Genomic DNA, 26,716 nt, shown 5'->3' with positions numbered 1-26,716 from the left:
CTGGAGGGAGGTGGTGGGGACACATTGGTGTGGATCTGGGTGAAGGGATGGTGCAGGTGTGTTTCTGGAGGGAGAGATGGGGCACAGTGGGTCTGGAGGGTGGCATGGGTCATCTAGGTGTGGGACGGGGCATCTTAGTGTAGCTCTGGAGGGAGTTGGTGGGGGCACATTGGTGTGGATCTGGGCAGAGGCATGGTGCCCATGGGTGTGTTTCTGGAGGGAGAGATGGGGCACAGTGGGAGCGGGTCTAGAGGGTAGCATGGGTCATCTAGGTGTGGGTTGGGAAGTTGGATGGGGCATCTTGGTGTGGCTCTGGAGGGAGGTGGTTGGGGCACATTGGTGTGGCTCTGGAGGGTGGTGGTGGAGGCACATTGGTGTGGATCTGGGCGGAGGGAAGTGCACATGGGTGTGTTTCTGGAGGGAGAGATGGGCACAGTGGGTCTGGAGGGTAGCATGGGTCATCTAGGTGTGGGTTGGGAAGTGGGACGGGGCATCTTGGTGTGGCTCTGGAGGGAGGTGGTGGAGGCACATTGGTGTGGATCTGGGCGGAGGCATGGTGCACATGGGTGTGTTTCTGGAGGGAGAGATGGGGCACAGCGGGTCTGGAGGGTGGCATGGGTCATCTAGGTGTGGGTTGGGAAGTTGGAGGGGGCATCTTGGTGTGGCTCTGGAGGGAGGTGGTGGGCACATTGGGGTGGCTCTGGAGGGAGGTGGTGGAGGCACATTGGTGTGGATCTCGGCGGAGGGATGGTGCACATGGGTGTGTTTCTGGAGGGAGAGATGGGGCACAGTGGGGTTGGAGGGTAGTGTGGGTTAGGAAGTTGGAGGGGGCATCTTGGTGTGGCTCTGGAGGGAGGTGGTGGAGGCACATTGGTGTGGATCTAGGGGGAGGGATGGCTGCAAATTCGTGGGTCTGGAAGGAGGGGATGGGGCACATTCGTTTGGGTCTGGGCAGATGGGGCATACTGGGATGGGTGGTTTTAGAGGGGGTTGGCTGGGGCTATCTGCATGTGATTCAGGATCGGCACATGGGCATCTGATGCAAGGGGAAGGGGCATCTTGCTATGTGGAGGGAGGATGGGGCATCTTGGTGTGGTTCTGAGAGGGAGGGATGGGGCATATTGGTGTGGGTCTGAGAGGAAGGGATGGTGCACACGGGTGTGGGTCTGGAGGGAGGGATGGAGACATTGCTGTGGGTATGAAGGGAGGCAGAGGACACATTGGTGTGCATCTGGAGGGGGGATGGGGCACATTGGTCGGAGGACGGATAGGGGCATCTTTCTGTGTAGAGGGAGCATGGGCCATCATGGTATGGGTCTTGAGGAAGGGATTGGGCATCTTGGAGTCTGGATCGGAGGGGGCATTCTTTATCTGGAATGGAGGGACGACATATGATGGGGGCATGGCAGGGAATGGTGGTGCATGTGGGTCAGGGCTGGAGCACTCTGGTGGGAAGGAAGGATGTTATTTATTGGAGTGGTGGGACCATGTGTGTGTCAAAGGGATGGGGTAATCGGGTGTGGGTACAGGGAGAGGGCGAATGGCGCCATCTGAGTGTGAGTCTGGAGGTAGAGGTGAAGCATATGGGTGTGGCTCTGAGGGGTGGAGCATCTTGGTGTAGGTATGGAGAGACGGATGTTGGTGTCTGTGTGGGTTCGGATGGAGAGATGGTGGCATGCAGGTCAGGAGGGAGGTGGCATTTGAATCTGGAATGTGTGTTTGCAAGGAGAAATGGGGCATTTGAGTGTGAATGGTATCTGCTTGTGGGTGTGGGCATGAAGGATCATTAACAGGGAGGGAGAGCCGTGGGCCCGACCTCAGTTGCATCCCAGACGTGCAAACCCACAGCCCGGGCACCTCTCGCAGAGCGGTCCGGTGCATGTGGTCAACCAGACGCCAAGGAGCGGGCATTCCCTTCCACCGGAGAAGGGTCAGCGACCCAGCAGATGGCCGGGGTTGCCTGGCAGGGTTGGGTTAACCTGCTGGGGATGTCCCCAACCACGCACCGAAAAGGGAGCCCTGCACAGCCCCCTCTCCTCACTGAGCCCGCCCTTGCACTGGCCGGGGGTGCGCACTCCTCTCTCTGACCTGCCAGCGGGTGGGCATTGGTGGGCACACCCCGATCAGCAGGGAAGCCCCGAGTGGGGGCAGCCGGGAGCTGAGGGAAAACTGACTGCTCTCAAGGAGCACCTCCCCAGGCAGACAGGGCCCCGGCACGCCAGGCATGAGCCCTGAGCCATGGTGCAGCTGGCTTAGTTGACGGTGGGTGCTAAGGTTCCAGCCGCCCACATCTGTGGGCGAGCGATGGCCAGGTCTGCTGGCACAGTGGGTGACCTTCCCTCTTGCCCAGGTACCTGGAGCTGGGCCCTATGCGGCCGGGCTGGGGTTTGAGGACTCTAGCGGTCCCACCCGACCCGCCTGTCTGTGCTGTCTCTGGCCCGCCTCGTTGTCTGTCTCCCATCCCTCCTCATCTCCCCCCCGAAAGGGGTCGGGAAGGATGAGTGGATTGGGTCTGGTGGGCAGGTGGCGGAACAGCCTACCACCATCCCCCTGGGAAGCGCTGCGCTGCTGCAGGTGGCGGTCAGGCTTCCCAGGCTGAGCGCCTGGATTTTTTTGAAACCACAATGGTTTCGGCCGAGCTAGACAGGGCGCTGGGCTGCGCTACCTCCCCGACCTCTCCTGCACTGGCAGGGTCAGGCCGACGTCTGGAACAAAAAAATGTGCCTGTGACTCTTGGCGGTGGATCACTCGACTCGTTCATCGATGAAGAACGTAGCTAGCTGCGAGAATTAGTTTGAATTGCAGGACACATTGATCAACACGTCGAACGCACCATGCGGCCCTGAGTTTTTCCCAGGGCTATGCCTGTCTGAGAGTCGCTTGTACATCAATCACCCCGGGGTTCCCTCCCAGGGGCGTGGCTGGGGCTGTCGCAGAGACCCCATTCGATTCATCCCCCTAATGTCAGACCCCGATCAGTACCGTCGCAAAATCCTTGGATCTGGCGCGCAAGCTCATTGCCGACGCATCCTGGCCTCCCCAGTTTCCCCGCCTCATGCTGGTTTCGGGAGGGCCGGGTGGCCGACGCGCCCCAGATGTGGTGGCAGCGGCGGCAGCAGGCTTTAAAAAAGCCTGGCGCACCTTCACCCTACCCCGGGGCACCTGGCAGTGCTGTGTGTGGCTGTCTTTGGTGTCCCACGGCTGCCGGCGCAGGATGGCCATGGATCGCGGACCTCATGACCATGTGGGCTTCGGTCGCAGATTGGGACAGAGCACACTCGCTAGCGCCAGAGGCACAGGGCTGGGGCAACCCCCACCGTACGGGCCCGTGGCCAGCTGCCCTGAGCTTTGTGCTCCCCGACCACGGCCTCAGATCAGACGTGGTGACCTGCTGAATTTAAGCATATTACTAAGCAGAGGAAAAGAAACTAACCAGGATTCCCTCAGTAACGGCCAGTGAAAAGGGAAGAGCCCAGCACTGAATCCCCATTCAGTGGCAGGCGTGGGAAATGTGGCGTACAAAAGACCGACTCCCTGGCATCGCTCAGGGGGCTCAAGTCCTTCTGATCGAGCCTCGCCACGCGGATGGTGTTAGGCCGATAGCGGCCTCTTGCACACCGGGATCAGGTATTCTTGGAGTCGGGTTGCTTGGGGATGCAGCCCAAAGCGTGTGGTAAACTCTGTCTAAGGCTAAATACGGGCACGAGACTGGTGGCCAACAAGTACCGTAAGGGAAAGTTGAAAAGAATTTTGAAGAGAGTTCAATAGGGCGTGAAACGGTTGAGCAGTAAACTGGTGAATCCTGTGGGCGGACTGCACACACCCCAACACGGCAGACAGGCTGGTCACCTGGAACGGTGGAGGCCCTTGCGGGTCTGCGGCCCGGGCGCATTTCCTCTGTAGCGGTGCACCACGACTGGCTGGGAGGCCTGAGGGGGCAGGTGGCTCTCTGCTCCAGCAGAGTGTGTTACAGCCCCCTGACAGCAGTTTTGCTGTGTCCACAGGGCTGAGGGAGATAGACCGCCACCGCACCCTTATCCAGCAACCGTCCTGGCCCCTCTTGGGGGTCGCTAGAGTGGCGACGGGAGACAGGGCTCCCGATGTGACACTGGTGGACTGCCCTCAATACGCCCCGACCATGTCGTGCTGCCGGGCGGGGAGGCCCACAAAGGGCGCCAGGGGTCTGAGGTGATGTCGGTTAACCACCCGACCTATCTGGAAACACTGACCAAGGAGTATAACACGTGCCCGAGACAGAGGGCCGAATGAAACCCTGGGATGTAATGATGTTGATGGCCGGTGCTCGCTGATTGCAGTGGCATCCTGTCGCGGTGGGCCCTGCACCAACCCGCCTCGCCCGCTGTCAGAGAGATGATGCATGAGCGTGTGTGATAGTATCCGCAAGATGGTGAACTCGGCCTGGTGGAGGTCCTTAGCAGTCCTGATGTGTAAATCGGTCATCCGCCCTGGGTATACGGGCAAAAGAATAATAGAACGATATAGTAGTTGGTTCTCTCCAAGGTTTCCCTCAGGATAGCTGGCGCACGGAAACCCCAGTTTTATTTAGCAAACCAAATCATTAGAGGTCTTGGGGCCAAAATTATCTCGACCTTCTCTCAAACTTTAAATGGGTATGAAGCCCGGCTAGCTGGCGTGGAGCCGGGTATTGTATGAAAGTGCTCAGTGGGCAACTTTTGGTAAGCAGAACTGGTGCTGCGGGATGAACCGCACCCCGGGTTAAGGTGTGGGGGTGGTACCTAAAGCCTGTGCCCCTGGACGGTGGGGTCGGGGCAGGCCCGGCCGGCCACTGGGCCAACTGGCCTGGTAGTAGGCCCAGATGGCCCAACTTGTGGCTGGCGGACCAGATGGGGCGAGTTGCGGCTGACTCCTGCATTTGTCTCCGGTCCGGTTCAGTAAGCTTAGTGTATCTCCGGCCCGAGTGCGCAGTGGTGGTGCCTTAAACCCAGGGCGGGGAAGAGAGGCAGCAGCTTAAGCACCCACCCCAGAGCACGGGGGTCGGTACCTTAAGCCTGTGCCCCTGGACGGTGGGGGCAGGCACGACCGCCGGGCCATCTGGCTCAGGGAGTAGACCCAGATGGCCCGAGTTGTGGCTGCCATGTCTGACTCCTGCATTTGTCTACGGTTGGCATGGAAGTGCCACCCTGCGGCCTCCAGGGCGGCCGGGGCGAAATTACCGGCTTTAGTTCAATGGCGTTCGTGGGTTGCGCCCGGTCCTCGGGCAAGTGTCAACCACGTGTGATCAGGTCCAAGACGAGCTGTCCAAGACGAGCTCTGTGTGTCAAGGGGTGCCCTGAGCGGGTCCCTTTCCTCCACTTGGGGTAAATGTGCTCGCAGTGGCCGGCCCTGACTTCCACAGTGTTTTCTGGGTTAGTCCTGGAGGGAAAGGCTCTAATGTGGTGGGAGAAGCTCTGAGGGGGGCCCGGCCAGAGCTCCAGGGCAAAAGCCCCCAAACCCAGTGGTAGTCGCAGGGAGCCCTGGTGGGCTTCCCATCGCTCCCCACAGGGAAAAGCTTTAAAGGGGCCATGCTAAAGCTCCAGGGTGGCTGGCGAAGGGGGGGGGTCCTGGCCTTGGGCGCCTGTCTCACGTCAGGGTTGACTGTCCCCAAGCCTGGTGGTGATCATGGGAAGCCCTGTCCCTCTCCGGAGGTCAAAGCTCTAATGTGGTGGGAGAAGCTCTAAGGTGGCCCGGGCCAGAGCTCCAGGGTGGCCGGGGCTGCTGCTCCCACTGGCCTTGGGTGCCAGCCTTGTGCGTGTGGGTCGAGTCCCCAAGCCTTGCAGCAGTCGCGGGGAGCCCTGGAGGGAGAAGCTCTAAAGGGGTCCTGCTAAAGCTCCAGGCTGGCTGGGGGGGGTGCTGGTCCCCCCAAGCACCCAGCCTTGGGTACCTGTCTCACATGTGGGTCGACTGTCCCTCCCCGGAGGGATAAGCTCCAAGGTGGATCAAAAACCTCTTACGTGGAGGGGGGGAGAAAAACTCTTAAGGTGGCCTGGCCAGAGCTCACGGATGACGATTGGTGCTGGCCTTTGCCGGTCCCTTGTCCTTTGTCAGGTGGGGGGCAAAGGCCCTTCCCGTCCAGGCCCATTGGAATGCATTGACATACCAGATGGCCGCTCTCCGAGCCCGGGCGTCTGGTCATTGGCCAGAGGAATGTCTGCAAGGACCAGACGGTTGGGCTGCTCTGGAAGTCCCGATGGGAGTCAGTTGGACATTTTTCTCCAGTTGGGTCTATAAGGAGCCCAACGCTTTTGCCGAGAGGTCCCACTCTGTCACTCTGGGTACACAGATGACAAAACTTAGTCACCTTCCTCTGGATCACTATAGACTGGGTGAGAGGGACCTGTCTGCACTCCTCTTGGTTCTCGCTGCCCAACCCGGGCTTCATGGTGAAACCTCGGGCCGGCCGGGGGGCGGGCCCCACGTAATGCACCAGCAGAGTCTGGCCTGCTGGGGGTGGTCTTCCGAGCACTCCATGGGATCGATTTGGTGCACTTGGTCCGTCTAGGGTTGGACTGCTTGGCCAGCCTCAGCTGTTTCAAGCAATTTGCTTCCACCTGCCTTGGGACCGTGTCAAGGGTGTGCTTCCCTCGGGGAGGGCCCCCTCGTGTGGGCGGCTCTAGAGCGAAGGCCGAGCAGCCTGGCAACTCCCCAGTGGTCAGATCAGACTGGATCCCCTTGCAAGCCACGACGCGGCCCCTCTTCCACCAAGCACGTTTCTCCAGCAGTTCGGAACACACGTGGGCTGCTGACCCTCTGTCGCCATACCAGTGGCAGCGTGCTGGCAAACCCCCCCCCCCCTACCGGTTCATGTTGTGCCTGGCCTCTACCTCCCACCCACCCTGTGGCATGGCGGAGCAGGCCCGGCCGCCGGCGCCCGCGTGACCAACCTGTTCACCTGACCTACACACGTCTAGGGGTGCTCTTTGGCGCTCGGGTCCTGCAGACCTTAGGCCGATCGCACATCCATGTGACCGCGACAATGCATTCAGATGTCTGCCCTATCGACTTTCGATGGTACTTTCTGTGCCTACCATGGTAACCACGGGTAATGGGGAATCGGGGGTTTGATTCTGGAGAGGGTACCTGAGAAACGGCTACCACATCAAGGAATGCAGCAGGCGCCCAAATTACCCAATCCCGACTCCGGGAGGTAGTGACGAAAAAGAACAATACAGGACTCTTTCGAGGCACTGTAATTGGAATGAGTACCCTTTAAATCCTTTGAGTACCCAGTGGAGGGCAAGTGTGGTGCCAGCAGCCGGGTAATTCCAGCTCCAATAGCATATATTAAAGTTGCTGCAGTTAAAAAGCTTGTAGTTGGATCTTGGGATTGAGCTGGCGGTCCGCCGCGAGACGAGCTACCACTGCCTGTCCCAGCCCATGCCTCTTGGCGCCCCCTTGATGCTCTTGACTGGGTGTCCTGGGGGTCTGAAGCGTTTACTTTGAAAAAAGTACAGTGTTCAAAGCAGGCTGGTCGCGTGAATACTTAAGCTAGGAATAATGGAATAGGACACTGGTTCTATTTTGTTTTTCTGAACTGGGGCCGTGATTAAGAGGGACGGACGGGGGCATTCGTATTGTGCCACTAGAGGTGACCTTCTTGGACCAGCGCAAGACGAACCAAAGTGAAAGCATTGGCCAATAATGTTTTCATTAATCTACTGTCGTTTTTGGTTTTTGGTCTTCAGGTCTGCCAAATTCCTTAGGCGTGCTATTAACCTCTGGAGGGAAGTGTCCATGTCTGTTAGCACAACGAAGAGGTTGACGGCAAAGGCCATTGGCTTATGGTCTTCCCCACCAAATGTAATCCCTTTTATTCCCCTCTCCTTTCTAATTCTAGCTAGGAAGGGTTCAAGAAGGTTTGCGTACAGAAGTGTTAACATGGGCAGCCCTGCTTAGTACCCCTGGTGATCCTTATTGCCTGGGAGACATGCCCATTGATAGCTAGCCTGATAAGTGGTGCTCCATAGTTGGCTTTGACCAGGTGGAGAAGGCCCGGGCCAAACCCCATAACCACCATGGTAGCAAACAAGAATGACCATTTGACTCGATCGAATGCCTTCTCTGCGTCTAGTGCTAACACCCCCTGCCCTCCGGACTGCCCTGTTTGACTTCTCTATCAGGTGGGATATTCGCCTAATGTTGTCAAACGTTTGTCTCCCCTTGACAAAGCCTGCTTGATCTGGGTGGATCAGGTCGGTGATTACTTTATCCATTCTAGATGTTAGAATTTTTTGTAAAGATTTTGGCATCGAGGTTTATTAGGGCAGTAGGGCGGTAGGATCTACAGAGGGTTTGTTTCGTGTTTGGTTTAGGGAAGACGATTACCTTGGCCTCCTCCATGGACTGGGAGATGCGGCCCGTATCGGAGAAGGAGTTGAACAGGGATGTCATAAACAAGACTAATGTGGTATGGAATGCTTTATAGAATGTGGCGGGGTACCTGTCCGGGCCTGGGGCTTTATTTGGTTGTAGCGATTGGATCCCTGCACGCACCTCGTTTTACGTAATTGTCCCTTCTAAAGCATCACGCTGGCTCTGTTCTAATCTTTTTAGCCAGCAAGATTTTAAGAAGGCCTTTTGAAGGTCACTCTCCGGTGCCTCCGTAGAGTAGAGGCTCGTATAGAACTCTGTGAACGCCTGCAGGAACTCTTCTGTACGTGTGGTTTACTGTCCCTCCACCATCTGAATGTGGCGTATTGTACCTGCTGCCTCCTCCTGCTTAACCTACCTGGCTAAGAGCCGGCCTGTCTTGTTTGCCTGGAGGTAATACTTCTGCCTCAAGAATAGGAGCGATTTTACTGCCTGTTTAGAAGGATATTGATTTGTCCTTTGATATGCCTATACTCCCTCCTGATCATTACCCCCCTATCTGTCTGTTACCCCTGTTCTAGGTCCACCTGGAGGGCCTTCTCCTGTTTGGCTCGAGATGAATGCTTTGCTATGAGCATCACCCGCATGGTTGCCTTAAAGGCGTCCCATACTACATGTTCCTGCACCTCCGGGGTCTTATTTTCCCCAAAGAAGTTGCGGATGGACTTGTGTATCTCGTCGCAAATTACTGCATCAGCAGATGTCAGGGGAACCGCCACTTCCAGAGCCCCCCCCCCCATTGGATTTCTAGCTGCATGGGAGTGTGGTCGGGCAGGGCTATGGTTTCCCTTTCTATGATCTGTACTTGGCAAAGCAGTGTCTCCAAAACCAATATGTAATCAATTCTTGAGAATGTTCGGTGCACATGTGAGTAGTAAGTATACCCCTTGGAGTTACCTTTTAGTCCATGCCATTTATCTGCTAATGCCATTCTGTTATGCTAGCCTGAAGTTTACTAGATGGGCCTTTAGATGTGGGTGTCCTGTCCACACTTCTGTCCGTGGATGAGCGCCACGCCAAGTTAAAATCCCGTCGGTATTAGCTGGCTTGTTGTTAACTGGTCTAGCTTCTCCAAAACCCCCTGCAAGTATTCGTCCTGCCCTGAGTTGGGGGCGTACACTGTGGCGATTGTGAGAGGCCACCCCCCATTGTAGCTGGACGAAGAGGAATCTACCTTCCTTGTCGGATTTTGTGCCTATTATTTCGACGTTGGGTAGGTGTCTAAACACTATGAGGACCCCTCAAGCTTTGCTCTTGTCGTTGGCCTGCAGAACCGGGGGTACCCTCTCGACTTCATTCTGTGTCCGTCTTGCTTAGGGATATGGGTCTCCTGGAGCGTCACAATGTTGGGCTTGGTATCCTGGAGGAGGTTCTCCAGTTTACGTCTCTTAAATCGGTGTGTTTAGTCCTCTAACATTGAGTTTTAGTATTTGGATCCCTACCCATACCCAGTTACCTCCCGAGAGTAACCATATCGAAACGATCCCCCTCAATTTAAGCCCCCCACCCTCCCTATCGCCCCCTCTGGCTGGACTCGGCACAACTTCCCCAGGCCGTAACATCGTCCTAGGTTGCTGGATCTCGTTTCCATCCCAGAGAATAACCTGTGCGGGGAGAGCCATTCCTCGGCTCTCCCCTGTTTCCAAGATCCGTCACCCCCCCCCGTCCCGGAGCTGACCCTTAGGCTGACATTCCCTGTGTAACCCCACCGGGTCTTAACCCTTGTCTCGTGATCCCCCACTGTTGCTGTTAAGTGGACATTCAGCCTGGGGCTTCGGTTGCTGCCCCACCACAATTGTTTGTGTCTTGTCTTTGACCTCTCTTCTCCACTCCCATGGCTTCTCTTGGTGGCCTTCATGTTCTGGCCTCCTATTATGTCCTCCCCCCCCCTTCTTCTTCAATATTCAGGATCTTGGGTCCCTCATCCAACGTATTGGTGTTGGTGCCCTTCCCACTTGAAGACCATTCCAAAGGGGAATGTCCACCTGGATCTTATCTGGGCTTTGGTCACCCGGCCCATGTTAGTATGGATTTGGCCAGGTCCTGGAAAAGTTCTATGACCGCGCTGGTCACTTTTATCAGGGTTGCTTTCCTCGCCGCTTGTAGGATACATTTGTTTTGGTTGTATCGCTGTAAAGCCATTGCCACTTCTCTTGGCCTGGCCCCAGGTGCTTCTCGCTGCGGACCTTCTATCTATGAGAATTTCTCATAGATGTGTCCAGCAAATCTTTGAACACGTGCTGCATTGTTTCCCTGAGGTCGGCATCGCTCACACTTTCTGGCAGCCCCTTCCGCCTGATGTTGTACCTTCCCGAGCGGTTCTCCAAGTCCTTGACTTGGAGCTCCAGGTTGTGTCGCTACTGCATGCTGCTTTGCTAATACATCTATCTTCCGGGTGTTTTCAGTGAGTTCTTGAATGGCGTTTTCATTTGTATCAATTCAACTGTCGCCTTTGATTTCCTGCAGGGATTGTGCAAGTTCTGTGCGTATTAGTCTTAATTGTGTCTGAAGGGTAGCAGACATTTGGTCACTGAATGCCTTAAAGCACTGTTGTAGCACCTTGCTCGTGACCTCTTGCCCCTTTGGCAGCGTTGGGGGTTCCTCTGACTGCTGCCTCTCTGTCACCGCTGGATCCTCTTCCTCCGGAGCTTGCCCCTCATTTCTCCATAGCTTTTGGAGGGTCCCTTCCTGTTTTCTTGAGATCTTGGCCCTTGAGGGGCTTTTTTGGCCACCTTGGCCTTGTTGCGCAACATTGCCTGGTGATGGCGAGTGCCTGCCTGCACCTTACTGTAGGGGGCTTGTCCCCAGGCCTCTGAGGTTCCTCTTGACCCCGGGGTATTGGCTAGTTGTTCTGTAGGAAGGGGATGCTTCTCTCTCCCTCCTGTGCGCAGCGGGGGTCTAGCTCCCCTTTAGAGCCTGGGTTGGTTGCCCCTTGGGGGCCGTGGGGCTAGTACGCTCAAAGGTGAAAGGGGTCATGGTTGCATTGTCACACTGGCCTGGAGCCCAGGAGCTTCTTGAATTTCTTCCTTGGGTGCCCCCGTGCTCCCACCGCTCCTGAGCCTCTAAGTATGCTCTTGTACCAGTGGAGGTTCCTTCTCGATTAATCTTGCATGGCAGGGTTAGTTTTCATAAGGGTGGGTGGTGGAGCGAAGCAGCGCTCTCCTGCAGAGTCAAATGCTGGGGGTTTGTGAGCACGCGCCGCCCCCACCCCTCGCCCCCGGGTTCCTTCCCTGGCCGTTAGCGGGGGGAATGCTGCAGGAGACTTAGTGCTGTCACCCTTTTTTTTACTGCAGTTTGCCTCTAATGTTGCTGAATGGTATGGGCTTGGGCCTTTGCCTAGGTCTGGGTATGCTGCGGGTCTCCTGCCGTAGGGGGGGTCCCCTTCCAAGTGTATGTTATGGTGCGCTGGGGCAGATGCTTTCATAAATCTCCATGTCCATTGTTTGAGAGGGGAGCGTCTTGCGTGTGCCTGCTTCATGGCTGCCAATTCCCTTAATTATGCCTACTTACCCTGCGCCAGCTGGGGCGCATCACAGCTCATGGGGCCCCGGCATCATGTGGTTCGTGGAGGCTGTGCGCTGCGTGGAGCCGGGCTTGCTGTATGGGGGCAGAGGCAGGCGCAGGATTTCAGGGGAATACTACCCGCTCCCTCTCATTAGTAGCTGGGTGTCCGGGCTGCGCCGGTTCTGCTGTATTGCGGTGCTTGCGCCAGTGTGTTGTCTCCCCCAGGTCGGCCGCCGGGGATCCGTGGTGGTCCGCTCACACTCCCCAGTCTCGCCTATGTTGCCTTGGCTGAATGGACACCCTGTGTCTTCTGCACCACCCACGTGGGTTCTCTGATCTCCTCCGGCTTGACTCAGTCCCCACACAGGCATTGCTGCTGGCGGTCTCAGGTCCACTCACTCTGCCCCCAAACGCTCCAGTTGGAGTTTTCTTGGGGACCGCTCGCTTCACGGGTCGTTCCCTTTGCTTTTGCTGCGTTTAGGTCTTTTAACTCTGCTTAATACTTCTTTTTTGGGTGGCCCGGGAGGAGCGCGCTCCTCACGGTGGGGTGGTCACGGGGGCCATTTTGGAATCTTCTTACAAAGCTTTTTGAAGCCTTCGTCTGCCTTTTCTTGAGTAATCTTTCTTCCACACTTCTCAATCCATTTTTCCTCCAGGATGTGGCACAGAGGGGGTGCTGGTCCCCAACGTTGACAATGTGGCTTGGCTGCACGACTCGGGCAGCGTTGGTGCTTATTACTCGAATTATCTGCCACCTTTGATACCGTTGACCATGCCCCCTTGCTCGTTTGGGCCAGCCTTTCTGGTGCTGTTCTTTCCTGGTTTTCTTTGTTTCTCTCTAACCAAACAGTCAATTTCCATCCCCACTTTTCATTCTGTATCGTCTGCCTTGAGTTGAGTTGAGTTTTGTTTAACATGTACATGTAACCTCTTACCAAGCTTATCTGCTCTCACGGCTTCCACTGTTATACTTAACAGATGACACAGATCCTGGTCCGTTTAGATCCCTCTTGTCGAGACAGCGACCAGATTTAAGTCCTGTCTTGAAGCTGTGGGTGCATGGATGTGTAATACCTGGTTCAGGGGGAAAAAATGAGGTGTTGGTGGTGGGCCCTCCTTCCTCTACTGCCTTTTGGCCCCCCTCTTTTTGGCTATCTTTAGGGGTAAATATGTTATGAGATTCCTCAGACAGAAAAGCTAAGTCCAGTATGTTAAAGGGGCCATCTTCAAATGGAAACCCCATAGTAACGTTCTTTGTTTACTCCTTTCTCAGTTACGTGCCCCTGTGGTGTCCTTACTTGTTATGTCCTCTATGGACCACTGCAAAGCCCTATTTCTGGCACAAACTGGCTACTTCTTATGGCACCTTCAGGTCCTGCAGAACTCTGCAGCCAGAGTAGCCACTTACACACCTAGTTGTGCTCACATTACTCCATGTGTGCGCCATCTACGCTCACCTGGTATCCACAGGGCTAATGATGTTCCTTTTGTCTCCTTGCAGGTTCTGCTTCTCCGAGGGAATAGCTGGACACGATGAGTGTCACGTTGCAAGCTGCAAAGTAACGCAAATCGTGTTGTCTTGCTCGGGTGTGGTTTAAATAGCCCCAACAAAATAGTCCAGTTAAAATAGTCCCTAGGCTACCACACCCAAAACACTGGACCGCATAGCTTGGTTCTTAGTAACCAAGCTATGTGGACGCCTCCATGTTGGCTGACAATACAATAAAGTAGTTCCCAAGCACATTGTTTTTTCATGGTGTATGAGACTGGCGCCATAGGTGCCAGGTCTGGCCCCATGAGGGCTTTTGAAGAGGATGCCACCTGGCCAATGGGTTTGCCAGAGGGGGTTTTGGGCGAGGGTCGTGACACCATCTTCATTGGTAACCCATGGCCAAGCCCATTCAGGTCAAGGGCTAACGTCTAGTTCCTCATGCCTTTTATGGAACTGGGGCAGAATGTCTACAGGCCAAATTCTGTTTGTACATTCCTGCTCGGCCACTCTGCTTGGTAAATGCCTGATATTAAATACTGACAAAACTGCCTTGTACATATAACTCCATTATACATCAAAATAAAAGTGGCGTGTGCAAAATGGTCAAACCAGAACCATATTACTTCAAGGCAAATCGTAACTATTGGAAATGCCTGACTAAAGTGCAAAGAGTATAATGGATTTAAAAAGTGCCAGGTGCGCTTGAGAAAAGTATCAAGTGTTTCCGAGTTCCTTCCACTCTAATCGCATTTTTAATTTTAGGCAGTTTGAGTTGCTTTTCATGTTATTTTAACTCACTGTCCTATAAATCCATATTTCGAGTGACATTTTTAACTTGGAAATGTTCTGAGACCTTTAGTTGTCTATAGTTTACCTGTACTTGTTCACACTACAGCACCATTATGAAAAGCAAATAATGTATAGATCGATAATTACGTTACAAACGTCTGGCACTTTGTATCAGCGTGCCTCTGCTGAAGGTGTGAAGACGTGATATCTGTTGAGCCCTTGCAGGAAATATTGTGACAAAAGATTGCGAACATTTGAAATAATAAAGTTTTCTTTTTCTGTTGTCCATTTCTTGCAGCAATTCATATGCCGTTATGAGAACTGTTTTTCCCCCCCACCCCCCCCCCGCGCGCCAAGCCCTTTTTTGGTGGTTTCGGTATGTCGCCATTCAATCCCTTATACCTTTTTATTTACATGTGACATCTCGCTCAAATTTGGCCCTCTGACTTGCGCAAATTGCCCTAGAACGTATTACCCAAAAGCCCAGCAAAGTCTGAAATTTAGGGAAAATAAACACAGTTTTCAGACATTTCCAACCTGGAAACTACTGAAACATGCCGCCAACAACACATGGCCTACCTTCCCACAGGTGTCTGGATGAAAACAGTACCTCGTGTGGGTGTACCTACCTGGGTGAAAAAGAAAAATTGTTGACCATCCCCAAGTCCAACGGCAGTCCCAAGGAGCCCCGGCAGGGTCCCCAACCTTTCCCAGAGGGAAAAGCTGTAACACAGGCCAGCCAGAGCTCCAGGATAGTTTGTTCCTGGCCTTGGGCAGCTGTCTCCCATATGGAGTGACCATCTCCAAGTGCAGCGGCTGTCCCAGGGAACCCTGACAGGGTCACCTTCCCTAAGGGAGGGGGACCCTTCTGTGGCTTCCTGGAACCGCTGCTGGGCTGTGGGACGGTCCACCCACATGGGAGAAAGCCGTCCAAGGCCGGGCACATCAGCTCTGGCTGGCCTCTTACAGCTTTCCCCCACCAGGGAGCCCCGGCAGTGTGCCAATACCTTCACGAAGGGAAAAGCTGTAATGTAGCCCAGCCAAAACTCAAGGACGGCTGGAGGTGATGTACCCAGCCTTTGGCATCTGTCTTCCATGTGAGTCCACCATCCCCAAGTGCAGTGGCAGCCAAAGGGGGCCCGGCAGGGTCCTCCTCACAGAGAGAAATTGTATAATGCAGGTCAGCCCAGAGCTCCAGGATGGTCAGGGGGGCTGTTCCTGGTGTTGGGTGGCTGTCCCTTGTGTGGTTTGATTGTCCACAAACCCAGCAACGGTTCCAGGGAGCCTCGCAGGGTCCACGTCCTTCCCAGAGGGTGAAGCTGCAACGAAACCCAGCCAGAGCTCCAGCAAAGTTGGGGGTGCTGTCCCTGGCCTTGGGCATTTGTTTCCCATTTGGGTCTACCGTCCTCAAGCACAGCGGCTGTCCCAGGGAGCCCTGGCAGGGTCCCTGTTTCTTCCCAGTGGGAGAAGCTGTAATGCAGGCCAGCCCGAGCTCCAGGAAGGTGGCAGTGATGCCCCTGGCCTTGGGTGGCTGTCTCCCATGTGGGTTGAGCGTCCCCAAGTCCAACTGCAGTTCTGGGAGCCCTGGCAGGGTCTCCATTCCTCCTCGGAGGCGAAGGGTCCCCATTCTTCCCCAGAGGTGAAATCTGTAACAGCACAGCCAGAGGTGCAGCCTGGGCTTGCGGACAGTCAACCCACTTGGGAGAAAGCAGCTCCCAGGGAAACACCAATGTTTTGCTGGCATGGTGGGAATTTGTGGCCTGACCCTGCATTTGTGTCCCAGCCCACCAAAATACCTCCCCAATTCCGTAGAATAAAAAAACGTTGTAGCTCCTTCTGTAAAGAAACCTGTAAACAGAACAAAAAAACATTAATTACCATGTTCAGCCCAGCAAAAACAAATCATAACTATCACACTCCGATCACCACCACCCCCACCCCCTTCAAGCCATCCCTGGTGGTCTAGTGACCCTCATACCCCAGTAAAAACACATTTGCCCCTTCCTAGGGGCCGATTCTTATGAAGACTATGTTACCATAACACCATTTAACAGTATAATTATAGGTTTATAGATTTTGGTCAACACTTCCCCCAAACTGGTTGAAAATCCTCACCCCTCCTCTCGATTTCTTTACATTTTTTATACCACTGATGGTAGATGGTGTGTTGGGGTCAGGCCATATTGGATTGTGTAAGGGGTTGGAGGGGATGGGTGGTGGCGGGGCGACCTACTGTAAAGACTGGAGGGTGGTGTCTGTATTTCTGCTCTCTATATGGTAGAGGAGAGGCACAGAGGACCCCAGCCAAGATTCTCTGCGGTAGCTATGGCCGAGCAATCAAGGCCTAGCTTCTCGGGAGGTGATGCAGGCTGTTTCTTAAGTACAGTGTAGTCCCCAAGCCCCCACAAAAGAATGTTCACACACTGTATTAGTTAAAACACAGTCTTTATATAATTAATATTCAAGGTTATGTACACTATCACAATAACTCACTTTGTGCTCAGAAAATCAACAATGGTAAATATATACAGTTCTAAAGTGGTACCACAAGTATTATCAGATCTCATTAAAGTGCATCAACTGAACTCTGGTTAAATGTCACACAGATCAAATTAATAAAGGAAACCAACAATAGAAAATAGGAGGAAAGTAGTTGGTTGGAACAATTGGCAGAATACTGGCCCCGATACCTAGGCACAGTTCTGTGTGGAGATCTCCCCCCCACCCCCCCCCCCACCTGGGCAACCTGTAAAGCAAAGATGTATCACAAGCCCAGTCCATATATTGTTCTGCAAGTCTTAATTCCTTCTACAATAGTTCTACATCCCCAATGTACCTGGAATTGTAGTGTTCGTTGATGGGAAATCGACGGCCCTACTTGAGTGCCCTCCCTTTAAGGCAGGAGTCACAGGTCGTCTAACGTCTGACGGAGAACAGGGTGAACTACGGCGGTGAAGTAGCAGCTTCATTCCTTGCGGTGCTCGTCGACGATGGAGCGTTGGCGTCCTGCAAGGAAGAGGCGTGCGGGGCACCTCGGTGACGATAGTTCTGGACCGCAAAGAGATGAAGAACTGGGGCCCAGCAAGGGCATCGAGTTGTCGGTGTCTCTGTGGTCTTTAGGTGGCAGGAAAACCACCCGGGAATGCTCTTCGGCATGCCGACGGTCAGGCCTTCTCCAGCGGGGAAAAAGCAGGCGGCGATGCAGACGAGAGCGTCCGTGGATCAAATGAAGTTCTTAGGCAAACGGGAACACGGCGGCTCCGGTTGGCGGTCAGCGACAGAGGCGGACAACAGTCCGGGCGCTTCTCTTTGGGATTCCGTGGCAGTCCCCAACTCCGGTCGGCAGCCTGTCGTAGGTCTGTCTACCAGGGAGCTTTGGCAAAGATCAGCTGCTGCACGATGGTCTGGCGTAGCTCGGGATGAGGGCGCCTTACCAGGTCCTCTCTGGGTCAGTCCTTGGAGACACAGCAGCTTTCAGATCGACTAAGTAGAGCAGCAGCAAGACTTCTCTTGTAGCAGGGCTTCAAGGTTAAGCTTCAGTTACTCGTCGTAGTGGACTTCAGCGTCTGAACATGAATTCTAGCAGTGAGAGGCCCCCAGATATACTAGTTGATCTCCCATTCATTCTGCTGGGTCACACTCGGGCAACCAATCGGTCAGAAGGGCATTCATGCACGCCGGCAGCCAATCTGGTGCATAGTGCATTCAGGCCATTCACTTCTCTCCAGACACTCACAAGGTATGTGTATTGGGACAAGTACCCAGCCATTCAACACTCCACACTGCATTCATACCAGTTTCGGGCAGGGCTGTCTCAGGCATTGTGTCAAACACCAGATAATAGACGCCCACAACACAGAATGCGTATTCTTCACACACTCCATTCACCCAGGTCCCACCCACAGGTTGTACCCACAACATACAGTCATTGTGAAGGCTCGCTCCAGTCTGGCCTGGACTTCACAACAACACCATATATGGAACTTCCACCCAACAGCCGGTCAGGGGGAAGGGTCAGAGTCAGGGCTTCCCGGGATTTTGGGAAAACAAAGTAACGGGCAATAGAAAGCAAGAGGCCATGGGGGCCATCTTGTTTCCTATCAGGAATCAACTGATCCCAATGGCAGGGCCTGGGTATCCCAACTTGGAGGATACTCAGAGCACCTGTCAAATTCAGCATGGAGCTGCCACCAGCCCATACCCTGCTCTGTGGCCACACACAGGTGCCCAGAAACTACACTAGGGCACAGGGCTGTACCCCCACCAATGGGTGCCATAAGGGTATCCCATGGGTCTGTTCACCAAACCAAAAGAGAGAGCTGCACCGCCAGGAGTCCCACATGAACTCCTGCGCGGAAAACACGACAGAAGACACGATAAAAAGCAGTAAAGGACAAGGATACGGAGGCCCTGTTCCTCCAATGCATTTCCAGCATCACACCTACCCCAAAATCTGACATTAAAACAAATTAGGTACAAAACATTTGGAAAAAATGCAACTACTTCAGGTTCAATTTCAACACATAGATCCATAATTATGCCAACGGCTAAGGTATTTCACACTTTGGTCCAATTAAATGGTTATAATAAATCTGGAATATGATAAATATGTAAGAACCATGAACTGATAACTCGATTAATACAATAAATGAAAATAAGGCCTACTTTAACAATATAAATACTTTCATGGAATATAAATGACTGAAAATATGAAACTGTCAATGAAAAGAATTACATATTGAGTACAACAATGAACAGTGACAGCATGTTTGTTTGTTTTATTGTAATGCGCGAGCATACCCTAAGGTAACAGGGCGCAGCAGTTACATGAATATGCGAAGCTTAGTTACAACAACAAACAGCATAAAAAAAGGAGAGAACTGTGACCGTGTTTCTAGGTGGACATATGGGAATGGAGCCACGAGACCCTGGGGGGTGCCTGTACCTTCAGAAAGATAATAGCCAGTATATAAGGTATTTCCAAGGCGTCTACCCTATCCACTTTATCCTTTGCCACGTACCAGTCTGTAATTCACGACCTGGTAGAGTTTTGAAGAATGAACAATTCTGCATTAGAAGGCCAAAAGATCTGTGGGTATCATCTTTGATCCCACTAAAAGTACATTTGAATACACAGTCTGCAGGATGGACTGTGGAAAAGACCTACTTGAGCTTGGGTATGCAATGAAGTTGGCAGATAAGGAGGTTCAAGGTTGGCAGAGTTATTGTGCAGGTGCCTGCAGGAGGCACCATGGTGGGGTCAGGCAGCTACCATGACGGAGCTGCTTGACTTCAAGTTGGCAGCTGACAATTTATAGCTGATACGAATCACTAGATCTGAACATGGTGAGTTACTCAGAAGAGCCAATCTCTTTGTCAAGTACACACAAGGAGTTGGGCACATTAATTAACACCCTTCCTTTTCCAGTATCAAAAAGGGGCAGGACTATACAGGGAGGCTTTGGTAGAACACCTAGTATGGGAGTTTGGAAACAAGTGTTGCAGTAAAGAGCGAAGAGGAAGAAGGAAGGCGAAGGGAGTTGAAGGAGAGTAAGACTTGAAGTGGATGGGAGAGGAAGGTGAAGATGCGTCAAAAGAAGGGAAAGGGAAGAGCAGCGTGAAGAGGGGAAAACTAGCAAGGGGGAAAGGAGAGATGGAAGGTGAGACACAAGAGAAAGCAGGAAATTACTTGGAGAACAGTTTAAAAGGTACAGACAAAATCGGTGTAGGAAGATGAGGGCCACTGATGGAGGAACATTTTTGGAAAGGTACTGAGGAAGAAAAGGAAGGTGGAGGAAGGAAGAAGTGCAGAAGGTGGACCCTGAAAATAAGGTAAATGCTGTGGAAGAAGGCTTGTGTCCATTTAGTAGTATGCTAGCTGGTGCCTGGTTGTACATCATAACCTAACAACTAGCCCATCAAAAGTAGAGAAGGGTATTGGAAAGACGAGGAGGAGTGCAGTACCCTGAGTAAACCAACTTGACTGTGGTTTAACTCTCAACACCAAGCTGAGTGCGCCTCTCTTCCGTTTCTGGCCCTGCCGATGCATCACATCATCAGTTTCTGGCCCCTGGAAGGGCCTATCTTTGTCTTCAAGCCCAGGAGTGCCAGCACATCTTCAAGCCCAGGACAGACAAATGGTCTTTCTGGACAGGAGAGCAAACAAATCTTCATGCCTAATAGGGTCAATGCGTTGTCAATCCGAGGAGGGTCAACCCATGCTCATATAGAGCACTAGAGGGGGACTAACTGAACCATTCCCACTTGGCAATACAACTCTAGTTGAGTAATATTAGAATACGGAAAGTGGCCATGGGAATAAAGTCCTGTAGAAGAAAGGGGGACTCCTTACAGTGTTAGGAATGTAATGGGTGTGGAATGTGAACAGAGAACACTAGAAGAGAATGCAAGGCAAGTTGTATGGTGGTTGGTTTAAGGGTAAGGACAGAGAGAGTTGTTACAGCATAAAGATGAGCTTGAAAGAAATTAAGTCACACATACTGACTATGTTCTGGTTCACTTCCTTAACTGGTGATGAGTTGCGGCAATGACAAAGAGCCTGCACTTGCCATTGAGCGTGGTTGCCCTGGCTGAACAGGTACAGGGTTAGTTGCACAGTCGAATGGTGTCTCAGTGGGACTCTCCAGGCATGTATTGGGAATTATCTCGGCTGTGCGTGAGCCTATGATGACACAGGAAGTACCCTAGCAGCATAGCCGTGCATGCAGACGGCAGAACACGTGATCCAAGCACGCATCGTCCTGTGTTGCAAGTTGTTACCTGGCAATTTTAGACATGATAAGGAGTTTGACATGTGTGTTGCTTAGCTATGTAACAAGCTGAAGGCCTTCACTGCGGGCACTGCGCTCCGTGCTGTGCCCGTCCCACATGCACTGTAGCAACCGAAAGAAGCACTGTAGCGACCGAAAGAAACACTTGCACACATAAAGAAGGGAGCATGGTGTAGCACAATTGGCTGTTACTCTGAGAGTTTTTTTTATTGCACCTTAAAAGAGAGATTACAGACATTTGTCCCTGTGAACAAGGTGACAAATACCAAGAGCACGAAAATAGGGAAGCAACAGAAATGAATTCAAAGATTATGGCAAATATACCAGGCACTGGGTTATTCCTAGGTTATTAAATCGAAAGAAAGATTCCCGAAGTATATGTTAGCAGTATATGGTCCTAATTATTTGAGTAAAAAGAAAGAGGCACTATTTCTTTGTCGAGGTCGGCCTGGACAACAATTTCTTAAAACTAGCTGAATGCATCAAGATGGGCAACCAGTTTGATATATGCATAGCCAAGATGGACAAGCATTAAGAGGTGAAGGGGAATAACATTTTGGCTTCTTATCAACTTGCCATCAGACAACAGAAATATTGTGAGAACATTGAGGAGTTTGTTACAGCACTGTGAGGGTTGGCTATAAAGTGTTGTTTTGAACATTATCAGAAAGAGTACATTCGGGACAAGTTGATGATCAACAGGAGATCAAGCGGTCTCCTTGTCTAATCGGAACTAGCCCACTAACACTGAAGCAGCTATTTCCCATTAGAGAAACGGCCCTCCGACCTGGAGAGGCAGAAAAGTCAGAAGGCCGTTTCTCTAATGGGAAATAGCTGCTTCAATGTGAATGTGCTAGTTCCCATTAGACGAGAGGACCTTTCTGCCTCTGCAGGTCGGAGGGCCGTTTCTCTAATGGGCTAGTTCCCATTAGACGAGAGGACCTTTCTGCCTCTGCAGGTCGGAGGGCCGTTTCTCTAATGGGAAATAGCTGCTTCGGTGTGAGTGGGCTAGTTCCCATTAGACGAGAGGACCTTTCTGTCTCTGCAGGTCAGAGGGCCGTTTCTCTAATAGGAAATAGCTCCTTCAGTGTGAGTGGGCCAGTTCCCATTAGACGAGAGGACCTTTCTGCCTCTGCAGATCGGAGGGCCGTTTCTCTAATGGGAAATAGCTGCTTCGGTGTGAGTGGGCTAGTTCCCATTAGACGAGAGGACCTTTCTGTCTCTGCAGGTCAGAGGGCCGTTTCTCTAATAGGAAATAGCTCCTTCAGTGTGAGTGGGCCAGTTCCCATTAGACGAGAGGACCTTTCTGCCTCTGCAGATCGGAGGGCCGTTTCTCTAATGCGAAATAGCTGCTTCAGTGTGAGTGGGCCAGTTCTCATTAGACGAGAGGACCTTTCTGCCTCTGCAGGTCGGAGGGCCGTTTCTCTAATGGGAAATAGCTGCTTCAGTGTGAGTTGGCTAGTTCCCATTAGACGAGAGGACCTTTCTGCATCTGCAGGTCAGAGGGCCGTTTCTCTAATGGGAAATAGCTGCTTCAGTGTGAGTGGGCTAGTTCCCATTAGACGAGAGGACCTTTCTGCCTCTGCAGGTCAGAGGGCCGTTTGTCTAATGGGAAATAGCTGCTTCAGTGTGAGTGGGCTAGTTCCCATTAGACGAGAGGACTTTTCTGCCTCTACAGGTCGGAGGGCCGTTCCTCTAATGGGAAATAGCTGCTTCAGTCAGTGTGAGTGGGCTAGTTCCCATTATTATGCAGGACTTGGTCACTAGGGGCAAAAAGGGCCATTTCTCAAATGGGAACTAGCCTTCTCAGTGTGAGTAGGCTTGTTCCCATTATTATGCAGCAGTTGGCCACTAGGGGAGCAAAAAGGTCAATTTCTCTAATGGGAATTAGCTTTGTCAGTGTGAGTGGGCTAGTTCCCATTATTATGCAGGACTTGGTCACTAGGGGCAAAAAGGGCCTTTTCTCTAATGGGAACTAGCCTTCTCAGTGTGAGTGGGCTAGTTACCATTATTATGCAGGACTTGGCCACTAGGGGTGCAAAAAGGGCCATTTGTTTAATTGGAACTAGCCTTCTCAGTGTGAGTGGGTTAGTTCCCATTATTATGCAGGATTTAGCCACTAGGGGCAAAAAGGGCCATTTCTCTAAAGGGAACTAGCCTTCTCAGTGTGAGTGGGCTAGTTCCCATGATTATGCAGGATTTAGCCACTAGGAGCAAAAAGGGCCATTTCTCTAATGGGCATAATGGGAACTAGCCTTCTCAGTGTGCGTGGGCTAGTTCCCATTATTATGCAGGACTTAGCCACTAGGGGCAAAAAGGGCAATTTCTCTAATGGGAACTAGCCTTCTCAGTGTGAGCAGGCTAGTTCCCATTATTATGCAGGTCTTGGCCACTAGGGGAGCAAAAAGGGCCATTTGTCTAATGGGAACTAGCCTTCTCAGTGTGAGTGGGCTATTTCCCATTATTATGCAGGATTTAGCCACCAGGAGCAAAAAGGGCCATTTCTCTAATGGGCATAATGGGAACTAGCCTTCTCAGTGTGCGTGGGCTAGTTCCCATTATTATGCAGGACTTAGCCACTAGGGGCAAAAAGGGCAATTTCTCTAATGGGAACTAGCCTTCTCAGTGTGAGCAGGCTAGTTCCCATTATTATGCAGGTCTTGGCCACTAGGGGAGCAAAAAGGGCCATTTGTCTAATGGGAACTAGCCTTCTCAGTGTGCGTGGGCTAGTTCCCATTATTATGCAGGACTTAGCCACTAGGGGCAAAAAGGGCAATTTCTCTAATGGGAACTAGCCTTCTCAGTGTGAGCAGGCTAGTTCCCATTATTATGCAGGTCTTGGCCACTCGGGGAGAAAAAAGGGCCATTTCTCTAATGGGAACTAGCCTTCTCAGTATGAGTGGGCTAGTTCCCATTATTATGCAGGACTTGGCCACTAGGGGGCAAAAAAGGGCAATTTCTCTAATGGGAACTAGCCCACTCACACAGAAGCAGCTATTTCCCATCTGAGAAATGGCCCTAACAACCGATGGTCCGTTTTTCTCGGATGGGAACTAGTATCAACCATCCTGGGAAGCTGTTCACCAGTTACTGTACAGAAGAAGACAGATACTCTAAGGAGCTGCACAGAGACCCTCCTGGGACAGATAACTTGTTTACTTTCTATTTCTTTGATTCAGTTCACATGCATCCTCCATATAACACTGCAAGGGCAGCCGACTAGGTGGCCACATTAGAGTCAGGCAAAATGTCACTGGTCTACCGCTGATGAAATGCAAAAGGTAGGCGGGAACACGTTTTAAGCCAGAAGATACATAAAACAAGGACCTATCGGTTGCCATAGTATCGCTGTCAAGCGACGATTTTGAACATGCCGTGACCGTTGCCATAGATAACTGCATCCAGCATGTATGTCCTCTGCTGTGTACTGTTGTTATATTTTGGCCCACTTTTACTCCTCCGATCTTCACCTTGATTTGAGGTAGAGTTTCAACTTTGTTGTTTAAGAACTTTGGGCAATGCAGCAGCAGTGCTTGTGCCCAACGCGACGTACCAAATTAAAAAGAAACAGATGCTAAAACTGCCTGTGGGCTCGAGGGTCACTTGCTTTTTACCCTCCCCATTGCACCCCCAACCTAAACAATCTTTGGCGATGCCAATAGTTTGGGATTTACTGCTGTTATTTGCATTTTACAATTACAGTGACATGGGTGCAAGGAGGAGAGTGCAAAGTTTCAAAGGGGGATGCAATAAGGGGGCAATGGTGTCCAATAGAATGAGATGGGGAATAGAGCAAGGGAGGAAGCCATTGATAGATGGTGTCACTGATGTCACTGATGTCACTATCACCTCAAACTCCTTAGATACATTTTCCCTTACTTCACCTATACCAACAGACTCGCCGCTGTTATGTCGAGACTGGACTATGCCAACTCCTTATATCTGGGAGCACCGGCATACCAACTTAACAAACTCCAAAGAGCCCAAAACGCTGCTGTCAAACTCCTTCTCGACTAGCTCCCTGTCGAACGAAGGGCCACTTTCAAAACCCTATGCATTAACCTCCGAGCAGTGCACAAGACCGGCCCAGCGTACCTACAAGAGAAGATTAAACCCCACCTCCCGTCACGCACCCTAAGATCAAGCACTGTCTCATACTAGTGATTCCAACCTCCAATTCAGCAGGATTGGAGTATCCGCCTCCGCAACCTTGGCTCCAACTCTGTGGAACTCACTCCCCCCACACATTCGACACACCCAAGACTACATGGTCTTCTGCAACACTCTAAAAACCTGGCTCTTTCCATAAACCTGATTAAGACCATTTAGGGCCAATGACACCCTGCAACACCATGGACCATGACTTCAATTGCATCACATTGGAAAGTAATCACAAACGGCAGACAAATGTTTGAGGAGATACCGAGCAATGACACCACTGAAAGCGACATAGACAGAATCAGGAACCGGTTACCATAGATAACAACTTAGCGTCCTGCAGGCGCTAGATATATGACTACTGACTATACACTTCCTGAGTCTACTACACATGCCGAGCTGCCTCCTGTGCCATCTCCCTCTGAGCGCAGCTATCGCGAAACACGTGAATATATTCCAGAAGAGTGGGCTCGTAAGAATAAAACATCCCCTCCAGACACTCACCTCTCCTATCACTATGCTCACTCTCTACTCTACACCAACACACAATAGAGCTAAGGTACACCCAACGATCAATTTCGGCCTAGCTGCTCACATACAAACAATATGCCATGAAATACGAACAATACGCCATGAACACTTCAACATCCTGCAAGAAAGCAGCTATACCCCACGAAAAATCGGCCTAGTGCACACATAAGAGTCCTACACAGGCCTAATGCTGCCAGAATGCCGTCCTGGAGACCAACCGCCATACTGCACACATTCAACTGATCTCTCAATTCCACCACACCTAATGTTAGGATGCAGCTACCATCAGTCAATCGCATCAGCTGCTCACATATTTAGTGCACCCCAGCACCCTATGATGCCCTACTCTCTCGACTGACCTGGACTACGGTCCCCAAGGATGTTCACCCACAAGTGCTTTGAAGTCATACCAATGATATATAGAGCGCCAAATAACATAACATAACATTAGCAAGAGGAAATATGAGCGAGAAAGTGTGAGATGGTGTTCATGGCGTATAAAGTGAGAGTATGAGAGGAAGAATGACGGGGTAAGGGGGTTGGGTGGGGGAATAGAGGGTGCAGGGTGGGTGGTGGAATAAATGGTGTAGCATGGGTGGGGCTAGAGAGGGGGGTAGGGTACATGCTGGGGTAAAGAGTGAAGGGGTAGGTGTTGTATCCTTTACACATCTCGGTGCGCGAGGGACACTGCGCCCGCCTCGTGCACCCGATGCCATTACGTGACGAGCACCAGAGTTCACCAACCACCTCTGTCCTCGCAACTGTCACTACTGGCATCCCTGCCATGCAACTGGGATCTTCTATTGCCTTGAACTACTTCTGATTAATAAACATCATATGTTATCATACAAACTGTTTCCTGGTTACTACTATAGTGGCGACGAGGCGGGATCACTCGGCGTGGCAAGACCCCAGTCGGGGGAAATCTCTCATACGGTAAGTTCTGCATGGTGCTTACTATTCAGAAGATCGGCCTTCTGCCTCAACAATCATCATACAGGAATATCTTCCACTGCCGCTTCCAGATGGAGTGGAGACAGTCCACACTATGTACTGCTGGTGT

General features: G+C 52.0%; 1 non-coding gene across 1 annotated transcript; it reads left to right on the top strand.

Moving 5' to 3' along the window:
• Positions 1-2,728: 2,728 nt before the first annotated feature.
• Positions 2,729-2,879, top strand: LOC138570570 (5.8S ribosomal RNA). The gene has a single exon (XR_011303610.1). It is a non-coding gene; the product is annotated as a 5.8S ribosomal RNA (ribosomal RNA).
• The last annotated feature ends 23,837 nt before the right edge of the window (positions 2,880-26,716 follow it).

The sequence above is a fragment of the Ambystoma mexicanum genome, chromosome 2q (genome assembly GCF_040938575.1).
Source record: "Ambystoma mexicanum isolate Mex_15411 chromosome 2q, UKY_AmexF1_1, whole genome shotgun sequence".
In the NCBI taxonomy this organism is placed as follows: domain Eukaryota; kingdom Metazoa; phylum Chordata; class Amphibia; order Caudata; family Ambystomatidae; genus Ambystoma; species Ambystoma mexicanum.
Note: the sequence above shows the minus strand (reverse complement) of the source record. Positions and strands in the feature narration are given on the sequence as shown.